Raw genomic sequence first — 20,408 nt, forward strand, 5'->3', positions numbered from 1 at the left:
GGTTGAACCAGAAACCAAGGGTTGTCCAGATTGAGATGACAACTACACATTTGGTTGCAAGATCTATTGAGATTGAGATGGATCCCACACTACGTTCATTGGTATGGACCGATATAAGGTTGAGCATATTGAGGACCATAACTAGGTTGAGGGTAGGGTTGATAATTTAAAGGTACATTTCCAGCTCCTTGGACAAATGATTGACCTGAAGGTGGTTGGAAACCTTGGTTTGGGTACTGACCTTGACGTTGATAACCTTGAGGCACGTACTGAAACTGGGGTTGACCTTGAGGCATATATTGATACTTGGGTTGACCTTGAGGTACGTACTGAGTCTGGGGTTGACCTTGAGGAATGTACTGTCCTGAAGGTATGTACTGTCCTTGAGGTTTCCCCCCAGGCGGTAACTAACTACCCTGAGGCTACAGATTTGGAATGGTACCTGACATCATAAGAATATCTTCTACACTCAACGGCATAGTTCCTTTATTACCAGTTAATAACCCTTGTTCAACAGGTTAAGAAGATGCTCCCGAAAAAGTACCAGTAAGTGACTGATACCCAGAAGGAACAAAAGGACCGCCATTTAAAATGTTTCTGGAGATTGAGAAAACATGGATGATTGTCTCTAAATATTCAAAGGAGGATAATAACCTCTAGGTGTTGGATGAAAAGGAATGTGAAGTGGTGAAAAACTTAGTCCCGGGTTTTCTAGAAAATTGGTCAATGAAAGATACCAAACATGCCTTCTAGGTGGACTGTAAAAGATCGATTCACACTCCCTAAGTTCTATAGTTTGTTGATTTTCAGGGATAGATATACCTTCTTCCGGAGTAACAAGTTCTTCAATAGCAATGAGTCCAGAAGGAAGATTTTGGGTAATGATTCTTCCTACCCTGGGTGAACCAAGACCACTGGAAGTTGGAGAGGCAAATCCTGATGATGGAGTAGCAGCAGGTTCAGTTTCAGGTTCAGAAATTTCAGGTTCCTTGGCTAATTCACTAGTAGAACAAAAACTACCAGTAACTTCGGAAAATTAAATAGGTTCAATAATATATTCTGGTGCTTGAACTTGATAATCAGGATGCACAACCAAAAAACATTCTCCTTCTTCAGGTGACCCAACTCTACTGTCACTAGGAGTTACAAGAGCTCGTAGCCCTTCAAGCTGGCTTGGTGAAAACTCAGGAGGTTGGCCCAAAAGTCTATGAGACTGCCTCGATAATTCAGCCACGATTAAATATTTTAATTACTTCACCCGCAAACAAAGAAAAATCTTAGTGAAAACCACCTAAAGTATCTAAAGAACCAAACAATTTGAAGCACATGCCTAAAGAATCCAGGAGTTCAAACCACACACAAACAGTAAATTTTTGTACCGAAAACACTAGTTGGTGATGAAATCCAACATCGCAGAATTCAATACAGAAATGGCAGTTGGAACAGTTACCCTGACAACTTGCTTAATGAAACAGTCTGGCACAAGTTTCTCCACTAAACCATCTCGAGTGAAGAGAACCCCCAGAGAGTCCAAGTGAGTCTATTCGACATCTGCTCCAGGTACAGTGGGATCTTCCCTCCACCATCACCTTAGGAAAGAATCTTATAGATTATGGTCACTATGGTTACCAACAGAAACAAATATACATGGGGGAACAGTTTGTGATCCGATACACACGCAAGGGCAGAGTAGCAAAGCTCAATCCCCTTGAAGGCTCCTTGACATAATCCAAGGTTTACCAACAAGTGATCCCAGGCTCCTCGACAATGGTTAATCCGAGGTTTACTGTTTTTAATACGTGTATATCTGCTATCGTTCCCAATGAGGAAGGATTGATCACCCCACTAGTTCGGATATGACCTCGTGCTAGACTCCTTTAAGAGGAGCTTCCCAGAGCATAGATGTAACAATTGGAATTTATCTCCTACCGCAAGATACAGCGACTTGTTTGTTTTACTATCTTAGAGAGTTAATTACTCCCTACTCCAAGATACTAGCCTAAGTTATGTTGGTGATAAAGAGCCCTAGAAATAAAAATATTGCTAGATAGATTTTACTTTAAGTGTTATTTTTATGGTTGTTTCTTAAGTCAAAAGGTGTGGATTTGAAACTTTATGGTGTGAAGACTCGACTCCAAAACACTAAAAATGCACCTATGATGATAAACAATCCTTTTTCTTCAATGAATTTCTAGCTAAAGAAAGAGTTGAGAATGCAATTGCTTGAAAAACAAATCTTTTCTTAACAAACAAATGAAAAGAAAACTTTTGTCTTTTTCAATAAACTCAAAAGCGAGATTACTAATTATGCTCACGAAAAAAATCTCTTTCTTTTCAACACTCAAACTCTACAGAAAACAAATTCTTTTCAAAAGAGATTTTAAATTCCTAGAAAACACTCAAAACTATTAAAAAATCTAATCTTGAGATCTATAAATTCTAAAAATCTAATGAAGCAAAAGCTTACAAAAAATTTTTTCGAGGATGTTTTACTTAGTTATCAGCAAACTAAGGACTAATTCGTTCAGAATAACAAATTAATCAAAAACAACCAGCTTATGTTTTCTTTATTAAAAATGAAATCTAAAACTTTCAAAACAAGTTCTTTCGAAGCTTTGCAAAGAGGAAAACGAGATGTATTCCTCACCAAAGGTAGATTTTACAAATCGGTCAAACCCATAAAGAATACCAGCAAAAACCAGGGTGATCTAAGGTTTCTAAGGCTTCTAAGCTCTGAGTTACTAAAAAGACCAAACGAAATCAAGCCAGGCACACAAAACTTCTAGAAATTCACCTAAAACCTAAATGCAAATGGAATTCACCTACAAAAAGTTTCTGACAAGACACATGCAGATCTGGGCAGAGGCTAAAAAACATAAACAAATCCTAAACTTAACTGAATGAAAAGATTTTAAGTTTTTCAAAAATTTGACAAGGTTCGCAGGCCCCCAGTATAACTAGGTGCGGTACCGCTCTATGCAGTAAAGCAAAAGTGCGGGGATGTCCGCACTGTGTTACAACTAGAACGTGCGGTCCCCTTTCAAAAGCGTGAAAACAAAACAATTCACAATCTAAAGAAACTACCCAATCCCACACACATCAAGCAAAAACGAGAAACTAGAAAAATTTTCTCAAGTCAAAGTAAAAGCAAAGGCAAAAAACTAAATTCAAGTCCCCAGCGGAGTCGCCATTTTGTCGACCGGATAAATCGTTCTTGCGGACAAGACCGATCTCCCTAGTATATACTAATATCTAGCGACAAACAAGACAAACACCTTCTATCTTTCTCTAAATATTGCGATTTATAAATAAAAGCCAATAGATGTTTTAGACCCTACCTCAAGGCCAATGCCAGTTTGTGGAAGCCACGCTCCATTCGTCCAAATGAGCTCCCTTTTAAACAACCTGCAAACACAAATAGGCACACATCAAATAACACCTGCATAGCCAATATAATAAACCATATTTATCATGATGATCAAGGAATTCATGAAATAAACCATAGAAGACAATTTATTGATAAAAATGAATCTGATTGTATTAACTTTAAACAAAGAAGAACTTTACAACCTTGGTGCCTTGATGCTGTACAAGCTCCTCCCAGGGTCCAGCAAGAATCTCCTCTACTTTGACAAGTTTCACTCTCTTCCCAAAGAGATAAAAAGGTGTGTAATATCTCCTCTAAAGCTCAATTAGGAAGTCTAAATTCCAACAACATTTACCCTCAAAAATATTCAGCTTTCAACCTCTCTAGCAACCAACCCAATGCCTCATTTTATAGTGCAGAGGAAGGAAGTTACCAGGTCCACCTTCAAAGGGATATAGTCGTCCTTCAAAGGGATAAGCTCCTCTCATCAAGGGTTAGCTCCTTTAGTTATGGGATGCATGAACCACCTAGGAGCGAACTTGCCACCTCAAGATTCCTTCTAGAAGCATCCATAATTAATCCAAAGTGAGTTTTTAATAATAAACTTGCGCCTTTTTTACTTTTACAGGGGTCCGCACCCATTCCTTTAGAGACAGAGTGGGTAGGTCCGCAGGTAACATGACCAAGGGGTGCGGGACCGCAGGTAATGCTAAGAGAAAGTGCAGAACCAGAGTTTTTGAGATTTTCAAGGACTTTCTCTCATTTTTAAGGCTTGACATGAAGATCTGAGGTTTGGGACTTGCAAAGGAGGACAATATGAGTGATGATAGACTCACACTGACTGCAGAAAGTCATGGTGACAATATTTTGTGTAACGGTTTGGTTAATCATTTGCATTTATCTGTTGCTTTTCTGAAAGAGGTTGTTGTGCTTTGCAAATTGGAGATTAAATAAGGAAGGACAGGTCCAGTCTAATTTTTTTTGGGAGAAATTGCCATATTCTCTAAAATTTCATTTCCTTCACAAACCCCATTTTACCCTTTATTTTTTAAACTCTAGCCGCAGTGACCCTTTTTAAACTCTAGCTGGAATCCCTTTGTATTTCCAAATCTAGTCGTATTTCCTCATTCCCCTTTGAAAAATTACCTTAAAAGCATTCATAAAACATACCGAAGGCCTTTTAAAAGGTTAATACCTGCAAAAATTTATTGCTATCCCCTTTCCTTTGTGATTGCGATATCACATATTGCAAAGTTTCCCGCCTATCACAATAAAGTTCTTCCCCTGTCAAGCGATATCGCAAATTCTCCTTCGATATTGCATATCACAAATTCCCTGCCAATTGTGATATTTCCACCTTCTCGATGATCATGATAATCCACCAATCGTGATAAATCCTCCCCCCCAATTGCGATATCGCAATCGGGGATAACACAAAACATAACTCGCTCCTCCACTAAACTCCCTTCCGACTTGCGATTGCGATGGACCTGAAAGGTTATGTATTATGGTTTTGAGAAATTGCAGGTCTGGCATATTGGGAAATCACCATAAAATCAGTGTTAAATCCCCTTTTCTCTTTCCATTGGAGATATATGAGTCTTCATTCTGGGTGTGTTATTTTATGTGTTTCATGCTTTATTAAAGTTTCACGTCCGAAAAATCAGCAAGCACTATGAAATATGGTAAAAAGTCCCTCTCCTATATTGCAATTGCGATACCAATAGACGCAGATCAACGACCCAGATTGAATCGGCCCGGATCAACCACTGATATCAACAAACATTAAAACGTCTATTTTATGAGAAATTTTTCGACGTAAATCACATGAAATTTCATTTGTCAACGTGTTTTGAACCAACAAGTGTGGTTCATCATCAAGACAAGTTGAAGAAATAGATCTAGCTTTGCCTATTAAATAGTTAGAGCAGGACCTCCAACAGCTATATTTCTTGACCAAGCGACGGCTATATGGACTAACAGCTAAATTTGACTGGGAAATGGATTAGAGGCAAGACCTCTATATTTAAAAAATTATTAAATATATAAATAATAGTGTAATTAATTATTAAGAGATATTAAAATATAGTTAGTTATATATTTATTAAAAAGTTAAAGGGACATATTTCATTAACATATAATTCGAAATTAAAATAAATAAATTATAAAATAAATTTATTTTAAATTAGTAGTTATTTATAAATATTATAGAAATTTTAGGGGGTTGTACGAATAATTATAACTATAACTAAGAATAAATATTTTTTAAAATAAATTAATTAATAGTTAGTTAAAAAATTATTAAATATATAAATAATAGTGTAATTAATTATTAAGAGATGTTAAACTATAGTTAGTTATATCTTTATAAAAAGTTAAAGGGACAATTGATTTATGCCCAAAAAATTCTCATAAAGTTGATATGGATCACAGAAGCCTCAATTCAGCAATTAAAACGTCTATTTCGCTTCTGCTCAGTGGGATGGCGAGGGTATTTTTCGGTGTATATCCAGCGACACAGTCATCAAACAAAATATAAAGTAAATGAATACATGGGCACACAGGAAGACTTAATGTCTTGGCATGGAGCTCCACACGATCATAAATGAAAAGGAATACCCGGACAAACTTTGTTGTTGCTCTATGACAAGCAAATACAATTCATCACTACCAACTCCAGAGAGTGGAGTAGTCGGACAGTTAAGGCGAAAGTGACAGGAATCGACCGAATAGCAGGAAAGGCACACCATGGCAGAGACGCGACTTGACCAGAGGCCATAACATGAACAACTGGGAGATATTTTCCTCACCATCAGTTAATTCTCCTTATATTTTATGTATTTCTTGCATTTTAAATAAAGGAATCACATCCTGATTATAATCATTTTGGGCAGTAGAGCTATTTCAAGCCTTAACATATAGTCAATCTGTCAGCTGGCCCTGGCCTGAGATATTTTTTAAATGTCGATTCAAATCCCCCCTTCTTTGTATAAATAAGGGGGAGAAACACTTAAAAAAAGGTTCCAGAATTCTACACCCATAGTGGTCCAAATTCTATGATTCCACTTCGGTTCTAACTGTTTGTTCATGAGGAACTAGAGCGATACACTGCTGAATGTTATGGACTGGTTATTTGGACCCTCCAAGTATTAATGAAACTCTTTGGTGATTCCAATCATGGCAATGTGCAGTATGTTTTCCCCTTTGTAATCTCATTCCATATATGTTTTTCTTTCTCTAAAATAGTGTGATGAAGCCCCATGTTTCCCCCTTGTTCATGATTATATATTTGTTGCCAAGTAGCAGCACTACCTATGTTAGCTATAGATTTACTTAAGTACCTGTAATGTGCACATATTTTCTTAATATTTTGTGAAAAATGTGCCCATGAGTACATGGAATGAAACCCTAATTAGCGCTCCACTCCTTCCACTCTTACATCTCCTCCCTCTTCCATATTTCTGGTGGAATATTGTTGCTTAGGATTCTGTTGGAAGCCCTATGCATTGAATTCCCTCCTTTCTTTCCTCCTCTTCATGTTACTACAACTTCAATATTAAGATTTCCCGCTGTTGTGTGTCAGCCACCAGAACAAGGCATTTCTCTTTGAGGTTGGCCTGATTTGGCCTGTGAGAATTTGGACCCATGTATTGGCTTGAGTTTACCTTCATAAAGGCTTATTGAACCAAGCCCCCTTTATCCTCTTTTTCCAACTACGTGACAATTGGAGTGCAACTGAAAGCCCCCATTGAAAATCTTCCATGCACTCCTCTATTTAAGATGTCCTAGGCACTGGTCTACAATCAACCCAGAGGCTGTCCCTAGGAAGATTTCTATGTCCCCTGAAGCACTTGTGCTACGAGTTCTATTAGAAGCGACAACATATTTCTGGGGCTATTTCTGGGGAATGGATTAGAATATTTTTTCCTGGGTACGACAAAATTTTTACATTCCCTCTATTAGGTGAGAAATTAAAGTGTGGGTTGAATATCTCTCACCTCAATGACTCCATTGTTTCAATTTTATGGTAAACATCCTCGCAACTCCACTATCCATATCTCTATTTGATCGTCTTGGCTTTCAAGCAGCCTCATACTCACTCTGATGCTAAAGCAGCTGAAAACTTTCCTACCTTTGAAACTAAGATCACTCACCTAGGGGGTTTTCAAAATGGCCATTCATGCATTCTTAGCCAATCAATTTGCCCCACTGAATTTTTCTTCTATTGTTGGTTACCCCAATCTTGTCCATTTGTTTCATGACTAGAATACCTATTTTCCTAGATTAAGTGGAAGGACAGATAGAAGGCCAAACCAACGCCTTAAGGATTTTCATGAATGCATGAAGCAACAGGATATTATTTTGAAGATGCACAAATGAAATTGTTCATGTACTTGCTAGAAGAAGATTTTAGAGTTTGGTACAGAACAATACCGCGTGGCAGCATATCCACACTAAAATGTTTTCATAAAGCATTCCATCTTTATTGAAAAATATTATATCCACCGAATTCTTTGTTTGAAGATTGTTGTGCACATTTTAATGTCAAAAATATCCCTGAGGGTAATTATCCTACTCAAGATGTTTGTGAGACTCCATTCTAAGAAGATATATACTCACATCAGGAAGCATTACCCAATGGTCAAGAAATCAAAGAAGGAAACATCATCGATCTACAAATAAACCCTCAGAGATCTTATTCAGCCAAATTTGATGATTCTCATTCTTATGATGAGTATGACTCCGATGGGAAGTAGAGCGACGTTGAACTAAAACAGTCCCAGTAATGGGAAGATGCACAGAAAGAAGAGGCTCTAGACTATGATGCACATCCTTCAACTAGAGAACAAGTTCAAGAACCTCCTTCGATTTATGATCCATATTATTCAGAGGAGGATGAGATGGCTGCAGATGTTCAATGGGAGTAGTTTACTAGAAAGTGGGGAGCAGGCATCCAGCAACAAATTTTACAAGAAGAGCCTGAAGTTGAAGGACCAAGTAGGGTCTACGATTTCCTATTGAAAAAAGATTCCTGCTAGGAATTCTTTATAGGCCCTCTAGTCTATGACTCTTACACTTCAGAAACTGAAGATTCTATTGCATATTCCCAAGAGGGTTGGCCTGTTGACGAATTGGTAGAATATGATCAACAATGAGCTTATCTTAAAAAATATAAGGCTGAGGAGTTGAACAGTGTTTGTGGCTGCCCTGACCAAGAAAATATTAGTCAATAGATTGTTCATGAAAATAAGGCAGCTCCAAACTTTCCTTATCAGTTCTATGACCCTTAGGGAAAATTTTAAGAACCCCCCCTAAATTTACATATATAATAAATGGGCAAATCTCCATGGTATATAGGAAAAATGGAAGGAGATTTTATTAATAATATGATATGTATATATAATTTTTTGGTGAATCTCTCACCAGTCATGGCGAATATTTTACTCAATTATAAAATCTTGTGTTTATTGAATACAAAAATGAAATCATTGCATTTCTTTAAAATATCTTTTGAAATCAAAATTACCGAACTTACATATCGATAACCTAGTGGGTGTAGGATAAAATTCACCCCTGCCATTCATAGAAAGCATGAGAAAAAACCTAATACTATATATAAAACCAAGAAAAATTCAAATTCATAACTTCTAGGGACCTCGTAACCACCCTGCCAATACACAAGTATGATAACCTAGTGGGTGTAGGATAAAATTCACCCGTGCCATTCACAGAAAGCATGAGAAAAAACCTAATACTATATATAAAACCAAGAAAAATTCAAATTCATCACTTCTAGGGACCTCGTAACCACCCTGCCAATACACAAGTATGTTCCTGTTTGCAATTAGAAAAATTACCCAAATTACAATCTGTTTACTCCAGCATATGTTGGAAGGTTATAGAAGGATGACTAGTGCAATCAATTGATTCCTTTTAGCCCTGGATTTGTTTCAGTTTAAAACATAAGTATACAAATATACTTGTCCAATGTCTATGTTTTAACCATTCACCTTAAGATGGTTTTACAATATAATTTCCTAATTCTATTTAACATCTTCATTATCATAAAAACCAACCTATATCCATCTTAACTCCACATCTACCACTGTTAGGGGGATGAAATCTATTTATCCCTCTGAGCATTTGGTAGACCTGAATTAAGATGGATCTAATATGATAGAATTTCCCCTTTAAATAGTCTATGCTCACATGAATACCATGGTATTACCATGGGTCAATACCATGGGTTATCATAAACCTGGAGCTTAAAAATTACTATTAGTAATTTATAAAAATTAATAAAATTAATAGTTGATTTTTATTTTATTTTATATTTTAACCAAGCTAAAATGTTTCACATACATTAAATTACAACATCTACTTTTACTCTTGATCAGATCAAATATTTTTTCACTCTATGCTAGTTTGCATATCACGATATTTGATACCTCTCAGGGGTTAGTATATCCAGAGTAAAGATGGATCTATGCTAATTTAATTCCCCCAATTAAATAGGCTACATTCCACGTGAATACCATGGGTCAATACCATGTGTCATTTTGGTGAATACCATGGGTCAATACCATGTGCCATTTTGGTGAATACCATGGGTCAATACCATGTGCCATTTTATTTTTATTAATACTAATATTAGGGTTAATACTGTTTTTTTGCATGCTATTAATAACAACCTAGTCCATGGTATTTGTCCCATAGTATTTTTCCCATAGGTTTCACCTAATATAACGCATTTTATGAGTGTTCGTAAATATAAGGTCACTTATGGAGAATATATAAAAAAATGTTTTATTTGTTTACCATACCTCTCGTTTATTTATATTTTTATTAATTTACCATACCTCTTTTACAAATATGGTATTTGGCCCATAGGATTCACTTAAATAAAACCTCTTTCTTGAGCCTTCATAAATAGAATGAGGGTTAAGGACTAAATATAAAAAGAGGTTTTATTTATTTACCATTAGTCTAGTTTATTTATATTTTTATTTATTTACCATACCTTTGAGCAAGTATAAAAGGACGTTTTATTTATTTACCATACCTCCACTCTACTTATATTTTTATTTGTTTACACCCTTGCATGTATATAAGGTGACTTATGGAGTAAATATAAAAAATGTCTAATTTATTTACCATACCTCTCATTTATTTATATTTTTATTAATTTACCATACCTCTTTTATATGGTATTTAGGCCTTTGGCCCATAGGATTCACTTAAATAAAACCTATTCTTGGAAATGGGCGAATGGATTCACTTAAATAAAATCTATTCTTGAAAATGGGCAAATGGAAGGTTGTAACTCCTAATTTCAAGGGCTAAATTTACCTTTTTTACCCTCTCCCTTAAAATAAGGTGGGCTATTTGAGGTGATTTGTAAAAATGTAGTATGATACAAAATATTCGCCCACTAAAAATTTAAAACCCCTTAATTTCCCCAAAGGGCGAACATTCGCCCCTAAAATTTTCTATGATGACCCTGCAACTGATTACATGAACACATTCTTAAGTCAGTAGTAGAGGTTATTTCTAGAGTATGCATCAAGTTCTTCATCTGAAGATTTTTCATAGTGCATGCTTATTTTACTTTATAAATTCTAGTAGCATGGAGGCATAAGGTCCTGTACTCTAATGTTGGCCTGACTCCATTGGAGGGTTGAACTGACTTAGGCGAATTGAGCCCTATACATAAGTAGGAGTTGTATATAAATAATCTCACTCGATGAGCATTTAATTTCTAGTTGTTAGGTTTATATTTCAACATTTCAATTTGGTGAGGAAAGGACTCCTTGCAAACAAGGTTCCATGGAGATTTTCTGGTTATATAGCTTCATTATATTTTTGACTCCATGCCCAATGGTGAAGGCTACTGGTTTGCAGGTTCTCAGCACCTTGCCAGCAAGGCACTATCCCTAGTTGGAGCCAATGTTGTCACTCGCTGCAAAAGAGGGTTCCAATTGTACAAAGAGGGAAAAAGAATAAAGATGTTTGGAGCTAGCCTCGAAGCCATATGTTATCCATGGTAACCCCTAGAAATAATTTTTAGTTTGATTAATCATTTTCATCTATCTGCTACATTTCCAAAAGAGGTTTTTGTGCTTTGCAAATTGGAGATTAAATAAGGAAGCACAAGTCTAGTCTAATTTGTTTTGGAGAAATTCCCATATTCTCTAAAAAACTCATTTCTTTCACAAACCCCATTTTACCCTTTTTTTTAAACTCTAGCTATAGTGACCCTTTTTAAACTCTAGCTGAAATCCCTTTGTATTTCCAACTCTAGCCTTGTTTCCTCATTCCCCTTTGAAATAACTTAAAAACATTCATAAAACAAATTGAAGGAATTTTCAAAGGCTAGGACCTGCAAAACTTTATCGCTATAGACACATTTTCCTTTGCAATACATATCAACTAATCTCCCTTTTTCTTTTTTGATTGCGATATTGCCTATTGCAAAGTTTCCCACCTATCGAAATGAAGTTCTTCCCCCGCAGATATCGCATATTGCAAATTATCCACCGTTCACAATATTTACACCTTCCCACCGATCCTGATAAGGTCCTCTCCACCGCTCGCGATAAATCCTCCCCCCGCTCATTGCGATATCGCAATGGCGGGTTTTACAAAACATAAGTCCCTCCTCTACTGAACTCCCTTCTGACTTGTGATTACGATGGACCTGAAAGGTTATGTATTATGGTTTTGAGAAATTTTAGGCCTGGCATATTCAAAAATCACCATAAAATCAGCATTAAAGCCCCTTTTTGCTTTCCAATGGCGATATACAAGTCTTGGTTCTGGATGCGATATTTTATGTGTGTCATAATTTATTGAAGTTTTGTGTCCGTACAATTAGCAAGCACTATGAAATATGGTAAAAAGGCCCTCTCCTGTATTGTGATTGTGATACCAATAGGCCCGAATCAATAACCTAGATTGAATCGGCCTGGATCAACGATCGAGATCAATGAACATTAAAATGTCTATTGCACTCTAGCTCAGTGGGATGGTGAGGGTATTTTTTGGTGTATATCTAGCAGCATGGTCATGAAATAGAATAGAGACTAAATGAAGACATGGGGACTCAGGAAGACTTAATTCCTTAGCATGGAGCTCCACTCGGTCATAAATGAAAAGTATTGCCTCGAAAAACTCTATTGTTGCTATGTGACAAGAAAATACAGTTGATCGCTACCAACTCCAGAGAGTGGAGAAGTCGGGTAGTTAAGGCGAAAGTGACAAGAACCGATTGAACAACAGGAAAGGAACATCATGGTGGAGACATGGCCTGACCAGAGGCCATAACAAGAATGACTTGGAGATATTTTCCTCTCCATCAGTAAATTTTCCTTATATTTTATGTATTTATTCCATTTTAAAGAAAGGAATCAAATCCCGATTATAATAATTTTGGGCAGCAAAGCTATCACATGCCTAGACATCTAGTCAATCTGACAGCTGGCCCTGGGCTAAGATATTTTTAAAATGTTGATTCAAAGCCCCCCTTTCTGTATAAATAAGGGGGAGAAACACTTAATGAAAGGTTCCAAAATTCTACACCCATAGTGGTCCAAATTCTGTGATTCCACTTTGGTTCTAATTGTCTGTTCATGAGGGACTAGAGTGATACATTGTTGAACGTTATGGACTGGTTATTTGGACACTCTAATTATTAATGAAACTCTTCGGTGATTCTAATCATGGCAATGTGCAATATGTTTTCCCCTATGTAATCTCATTCCATATATGTTTTTCTTTCTCTAAAATAATGTGTTGAAGCTGCATGTTTACCCCTTGTTCATGATTGTGTATTTGTTGCCAAGTAACAACAATACCTATGTTAGCTACAAATTTACTTAAATACTTGTAATGTGCACATATTTAGTTAAGATTTTGGTGACAACTGTGTCCATGAGTACATGGCCTGAAACCCTGACTAGCAATCCACTCCTTCCACTCTTTCATGTCATTCCTCTTCCATATTTTTGCTGGAATATTGTTGCTTAGGATTTTATTGGCAGACCTGTGCAACGAATTCCCTCCTTTATTTATTCCTCTTCATGTTACTACAATGTGATATTAAGACTTCCAATTGTTGTGTGTCGGCCACCAGAACAAGGTATTTCTCTTTGAGGTCGGCCTGATTTACTCCCTGAGCATTTGGACCGATGTATTGGCTTGAGTTTACCTTCATAAAAGCTTATTGAACCAGACCCCCTTCATTCTTTTTTTTTTCCAACTACGTGACAATTGGAGTGCAACCGAAAGCCCCTATTGAAACACTTCCATGAACTCCTCTATTTAAGATGTCTTAGGTGCTGGTCTACAATCAACCCATAGGCTATCTCTAGGAAACTTTCTATGCCTTATGAAGCACTTATTCTATGGGGGCCATTAGAAGTGACAACAGACTACAAGCCAACAACCACACCTTTCTTATCAGTGATAAATCTTCAGCATGGAAAATACACACCATTGGTTGATTGCACATTGTACCGTCATCTTGTGGGAAGTATTCTTTATCTCACTCTCTCCCATCCTAATCTCTCATATGTCATCAGAGCAATTTCCAGATACATGCAAGAGCCACATGAGTTACAATGGAAAGTTGCCAAGTGCATCTTTCGATGTGTCTAGGGGACAATCACCTATGGGATTCATTATGTAACAAATTTTTGTTTGGATCTCATTAGGTTCACATATTTAGATTGAGCTAGCAAAAATATTGATCGCAAGTCCACCTCTAGATATGTACTTAATTTGGGATCCAACCCAATTTGTTGGTCAAGAAAGAAGCAGGTTACCATTGCTTTATCATCAACAGAGGCTAAGTACAGAGGAGAAGTCAATGCCACTATTCAGGCCATTTGGATACAACATTTCCTATCTGAGCTTGGTATCAGAGTCCATCGTCTAACTATCATTTGGTCTGATAATCAAAGTACGCTACAGTTTTGCAGAGATGCAGTGCAATGACAACAAACCAAACATATCCATATCCACATGCATTTCATTAGATAACTAATTCATGATGGGATCATCGATCTTCAGTACTATCCCAGTTCCGAGTAGATTGTCGATATCTTCACCAAGACTTTCACTAAGGAGAAGTTTCAATTTCTACGAGATCGTCTCAGGGTGAAGAACATGTCTACCCAGTAATTGTATTTTCTCTACTTTTTTCATTATATTTTGAGGGGGGTTTTCATCCCACTGGGTTTTCCCTCTTTCCTCTTTTCATGCATTGTATATGGGTACCTAAAATGGCCTTGTTTCTGGGACTCCTTCATTTTGTATCACACTCACCTATGTTATGATTAAGGGGGGGTGTTGGTGTACATGCACCTAGTTAGCCTTAATTATCTTAAGTTCAACTCTAGTTAGTTAACTTGAGTGCTTACATGTGGTGTGCACTTGGCTTTAGTTAATTAACACTAGTGCTTGCATGTTATGCATGTGCACATTAACAGAATATAAAGCACACTTAGCTTCAGTTATATTTAATCGTCCATAGTTATTTCATGTACAACTAATATTAACTTAGTTTCTTTATTTATTGATTCTCAAAACAATATTGAGTAATCAAAATCATTCTCAATTCTGATTTTCATTTTCAATTTCTTGCAAGTTTGTAGAGTTATTCTTCAGCTAGATCTGTATTTGTGCTCTAATAATTTTACAAAACTAACTACCTTTAATTGTTTTCTTTTTCGTTAGTTATCCAAATTTTTATGTATTTTCCAAGTATTGTATGCAGAGAGCTACCCTCGTCATATTGGATTTGGAAATAATCCTTGAAATTTCTATGTATTTGGCGAGGAATTGAATCCATTGTTCTATGTACTATTTATAATTTATAAGAAATTTGTTTGGAAAGCAGGTATTACTTGACAAATATTATGAACTTATGTCACACATTTTTTCAGGACAAATATTATAGTTCAATATTATTTTGATGTAAATGTGCACATGAAATTGACAGTGCGTTCACAATCACAACTCTCACTCACTAACCTTTTTAACATGGGTGGAAACATATTCCCCCTTCCTCTCTCCCTCCAATCTTTCCATGGAGTAAGTGTTTTCCATATGTCATGCCTAGTAATTAGGGTTGCATAAGTCGAGGTTTAAATTTTGTCGACGCGGAGTTTCCCTTGAAATGTGCATCCACATAGACCTTGGTAATGCTTGTGGGTAATCATGACTATCCATATCCAATGAACTTCGAAATAAAAGAGTCCATCATTGTCTGTTCTTCCAAACTTTCCACATGGTATTTGTATTCCTATGCCATTCCTGGTCTTGCCTATCCTTGAAATGTTTGTCGACACTTTTCTGATGTAAAGTAAACTATTCACAAATGTTCATCTCTGACTTTTTTCTTAAACTTTCGTAAGATCAACTGAATGTTTCTCCAATCTCTACATCCTAGCATGCATTTTCTATACTGACCAACTATTGGTAGTTGGACAAAGATGACTACCTTAAATTAATTTCTTTTACATTAGTTATCAAAATTCATATGTATTTTGCAAGTATTGTATCTAGAGTGTGGCAATTCTCAAGGGCCATGCACTAAGCCAATTATTGGTTGATAGTCTTAATGCATGGTATCATGATCTTAAAGAAAAGGACTGTAATAGCCCTAGTTAAAAATCTACGTAAAAATATACAAGACCACGATCATGGGACACGTATTCCAAGTTGAATGGTGGGAAAAAAAACATCCTATTTGGTGTCACTTTAGCTTATTATGTCTAAGGAAATTAGCAAAGGCTATGGAAATTGAAAGGCATGAGGAATTTATTGGAAATTTTTTAAGAAAATAATGGAAATTAGGAGAAAAGGAAGTTGAAAGGTTATAGGTTGCATGTGAGAAAGAAAATGAAGAAAAATAATGGAAAATGAAGAAAATGAAGGCCTCATTGATAAAAGGTCTTATGAGGATTAGTTGGCAAGCTTTTGCTCAAGATTTTGACAAGTTTTGATGGAGCTCTCTTCTATTCTCTTTCTCTCTCATGCTCCTAGACACTTAGAGGAGTGTGGTATACTTGGAGTTTTGGATGAAGAAGGAAAAGGAAAAGAAAAAAACACAAGAGGATATCGGGATCAACAACTACAACAAGTTTTTCTTGTAGGTACCAAGTTGCATGTATGTTTTCCTGACTAGTTTTTGCATGCATGGCATATACATGTGGTTTATTAATCATGATATGTCATTAGCATGGAGGATTGTCTTGATTGACAGTGGATTTGCCTATTCTTTCAATTTCCTGGATAGACATGGTGTTGTGGGCTAATTTCTTTGTTTTTCTCATTGGCTCTCATGTTTCCTTTACCTTGGGTTGACTTACTAGTTACTGGAAGCCCTGGTTGGACAAACGTTCTGGAATCCCTATAACAACTTGGGTTGATTTACTAGTCCTAGAAGCCTTGGTTGGAAAAATTCTTTGGAAGCCATTGGTGGGTTGAGTTACTAGTCCTGGAAACTCTAGTTGGACAAATGATGTGGAAGCCTGAAGTAAATTATGGGTTGAAATACTAGTCCTTGAAGCCTTAGTTGGAACAAACGCTCTGGAGCCATAGAAGGCTTGGGTAGAGACCAATATGGTTATGGCTTGTGATGTTCAACCATAAGGTCGAATCAATGTTTGATGGGTTGAGGTGATTTGGCATCTGGAAGCCCTTGATGGTTTTAGTTAATGAAATTTATGAGATCCCGCATTCATGCTTGGAATATGGCACAGGGGTGACTCGTTGAAGAGAGATTTGGCTTAGTCATGTCTACGGTCGGGTGGTACGTGGAAGTCCCATACCTAGTTGTATTTTGTAAATCATATTTCCTCTTGTAAATCATCGGTAAGTGTACTTATTATTATGTGATCTTAATGGTTGTATTATCATTGTTATGTTGTTGGTTATATGCTGGTTATGAGCATGTTTTATGACAGTGATGATGTATGGCTCTCATCATGTTTTGATTTGTAAATGAATGAACAATGTATCTATGGCCTAATAGATGAAATTGCAGCTAATGATATAATGAAACAATGATTCTTAGTGATTATCAAATAAGTATGAGACCCCTATGTTCAGATATGTTTTCTAAACCTATAGATTACATATTTGTGACATGTTTGATGAAATTCCTATCATGGTTAGTAGGGGTCCAGTCTAATTCTTGTTGATTTTTTTGCAAGTGCATCATTGTTATGTTGTGTAAATTCATTTTTGAAAGTGTCATTGAGTTCTGGGTAATGACCTGGGCTCTGGGCCAGGAAAAGTTGTTCAAATCCTAGAGACACAACCATGACACTAGACAAAAAAGCCCTTGGATGCATGCATTCCCATGCTGTGGGAGCGTCCAAAGCCTCTTGGATGCATGTATGCCCATATCAAGAGAGTGTCCTAGGGTTAAATGATTTAAAATCTCAGTGGGACCTAGGGGATGGTTACCTGAGAGGTTGGGATGGTTCTTGGGAGTCTTGTTGTTGATGTGGAAGGTATGTATGGTGTGTTTATGTCGGTTCCACTTCCTTAAGGCGACTTAGGAGGTCAAATCATATCATAGTAACTTCTCATCACATGTTTACACCAGTTGGATAGTTACTTGGGTAGATTTGAGACGAGGGTGTTATAGAGTGGTATCAGAGAAGGTTGCGCTCTCTTTCGGTCATATCTAATACCATAGAGTGGTATCAGAGCATGGTTCACCCCTCAGGCAGGATGGGCGGTGTGTTGGTCATGCATTCATGTCAGTTACATATGTGTTCCCTATGCTTGTAGTCCATGTGCTTATTTCATTTGCATGGTGTTGATCATGGTTGTAGTGATGTCACCATGTGAAGGTTGATGGTATTGTTGTGGGATGTGTCATCCTGAGTGTATGGTTTTATATGAATTTGTTAGGCATGTTAGTGTCTATATCTTGTTATGCGTGCCTTTTCATGGTGAAGGTTGTTGTGCATAATTTCATTGTATGCAATTAGGTAATCATGATGATATTGGTATGTTATGATGCTAATTTTGTGCTTGAGATAGAGCATGGGATGCAGATCATTAAAGTGAAGTTGAAATAATGGACTATGGGGTAAGAGCATATCATCATACAGGTTTGTATGGTTGGTGTGCAGGTATGTAGGTTAAGGATTGTTATATGCATTATGGTTATGTGTATGCCTTTCATTCTATTGATGTTATGACTACATACATGATAGATGCTAGTTGATTAGTGTAGTCATATGCACATGTGTCAGATAGTCATGAATGATAGTAACATGTGGTTGTATGCATTGCTATTATTGTTTTATGTTAGATAACTTGATGATTATGTTATATTTTGTTGATGAGTATGTTCTAGGTTAACATGTTATTGTGTCAAGGCGCTCTACAACCCAGTATGAGGGTAGATCTCATGTAAACATGTAAATGTAAATGTAAACGTAAAGGTAGCATTTAACATTTGACATTTTTAATCTAATGTAGGCCCTATTTAAAAATCAAACTAATTATTATTATGTATAAACATGAGATAAATTTAAAATATAAAGAGGTTTACGAACACTCAAAAAAGAGGTGTGGTAAATAAATAAAAATATAAATAAACCAGATGTATGGTATATATATATATATATATATATATATATATATATATATATATATTCTCCAGAGGTATGGTAAATAAATGAAATATATTTTTATATTTACGAAAGTTCAAAAGAGAGGTTTTATTTAGGTGAAGCCTAAGGGCCCAATACCATGGGACAAATAATTATTAATACCATGGGCCAAATTATTATTAAAGCCATGCAAAAAAAACATTATTAACCCTAATATTAATATTAAAAGATTATTACTATTATTATTATTACTATTAAATCTAATATTCATATTAATATATTATAGTGCTAATATTAGTAAATTTAATAACTTTGGATTAACACAATATTAAATTCGTTATATGATAATATATATTAATATATCATGATATATATTAACACTAAATATATATGGGAGGGAAGAACAAATACATAGAGTAATGGGGGAAGTGAAAAGGGAGAGATGGAGATAAACTGAAGGAGGGGTAGAGGAGGAATGAAGAGAGAGAGAGGGAGAGGAGTGAGAGAGGTAGAGAATGGCAAGAGAGGGAGAGGGAGACACAAATATGGATGGGGGAGAGAAATAAGGAGGGAGGGAGGGAGATAGTGAGAGGATTGGAGGGTAGAGAGAGAGAGGAATAGAGAAGAAAATAAGAGATAAAGTGAGAGAGAGGAAGGATGAGACAGAGGACTTGAGAGAGAGAAGAGAGGGAGCGATAGAGAGATGGAGTTGGAGGGAGAGAGAGGGAGGGAAGAAGAAAGACATAGAGACTGATAAGCAGAGAGAGAGAGGGAGAGATAGAGAAATAGAGTGTATGTTTAGGGGTGAGATAAAGACATAAAGAAGGAGAGATAAAGAGAAGGGGGGAGAGAATGAAAGAGAAGGAGAGAGGAAGGGCTATAGTAACATTGTTGGGGAGAGAGAGATAGAGAGAGTGATGGTGGAATAGAGAGGATTGGTGTTATACAACCAACTCACAAAATAGAATAAAATATAGATCAACAACTTCAAAATCAGCCTCTTTGAGGGGGAAACGTCCTTTACATTACACCAATGGACAATTCTTGGATGATACAAATGAAAAGACCTCTTTACTATATATATGAGTCTAAGGGGTCACAATATAATTAGAGATAACATAACAATAATAATGTAAGGTCACATCAATAACAATAGTGGGATTCTATGGGGCACAATAATAACAATATGGGGACAACATGGGCACAACAAAAACAATAAGGGGCTACAATGACAATAATAATAAGGGAATACACTAGTATTATAGGGACCTAACAGGCCCCTCTCCTTCAAAAAAGTGGTGTCCTCAACACTTGAGTAGTTCTAGATGCTTCTGTATAAAATTCTCATCCTCCCATGTGGAATCCTCAGCGGGTAAGTTCTTCAACTTGATGAGATACTCTGA

Source organism: Pinus tabuliformis, chromosome 4_2, assembly GCF_031772625.1.
Source record: "Pinus tabuliformis cultivar Carrire ecotype Pingquan chromosome 4_2, CPIR1, whole genome shotgun sequence".
NCBI lineage: Eukaryota > Viridiplantae > Streptophyta > Pinopsida > Pinales > Pinaceae > Pinus > Pinus tabuliformis.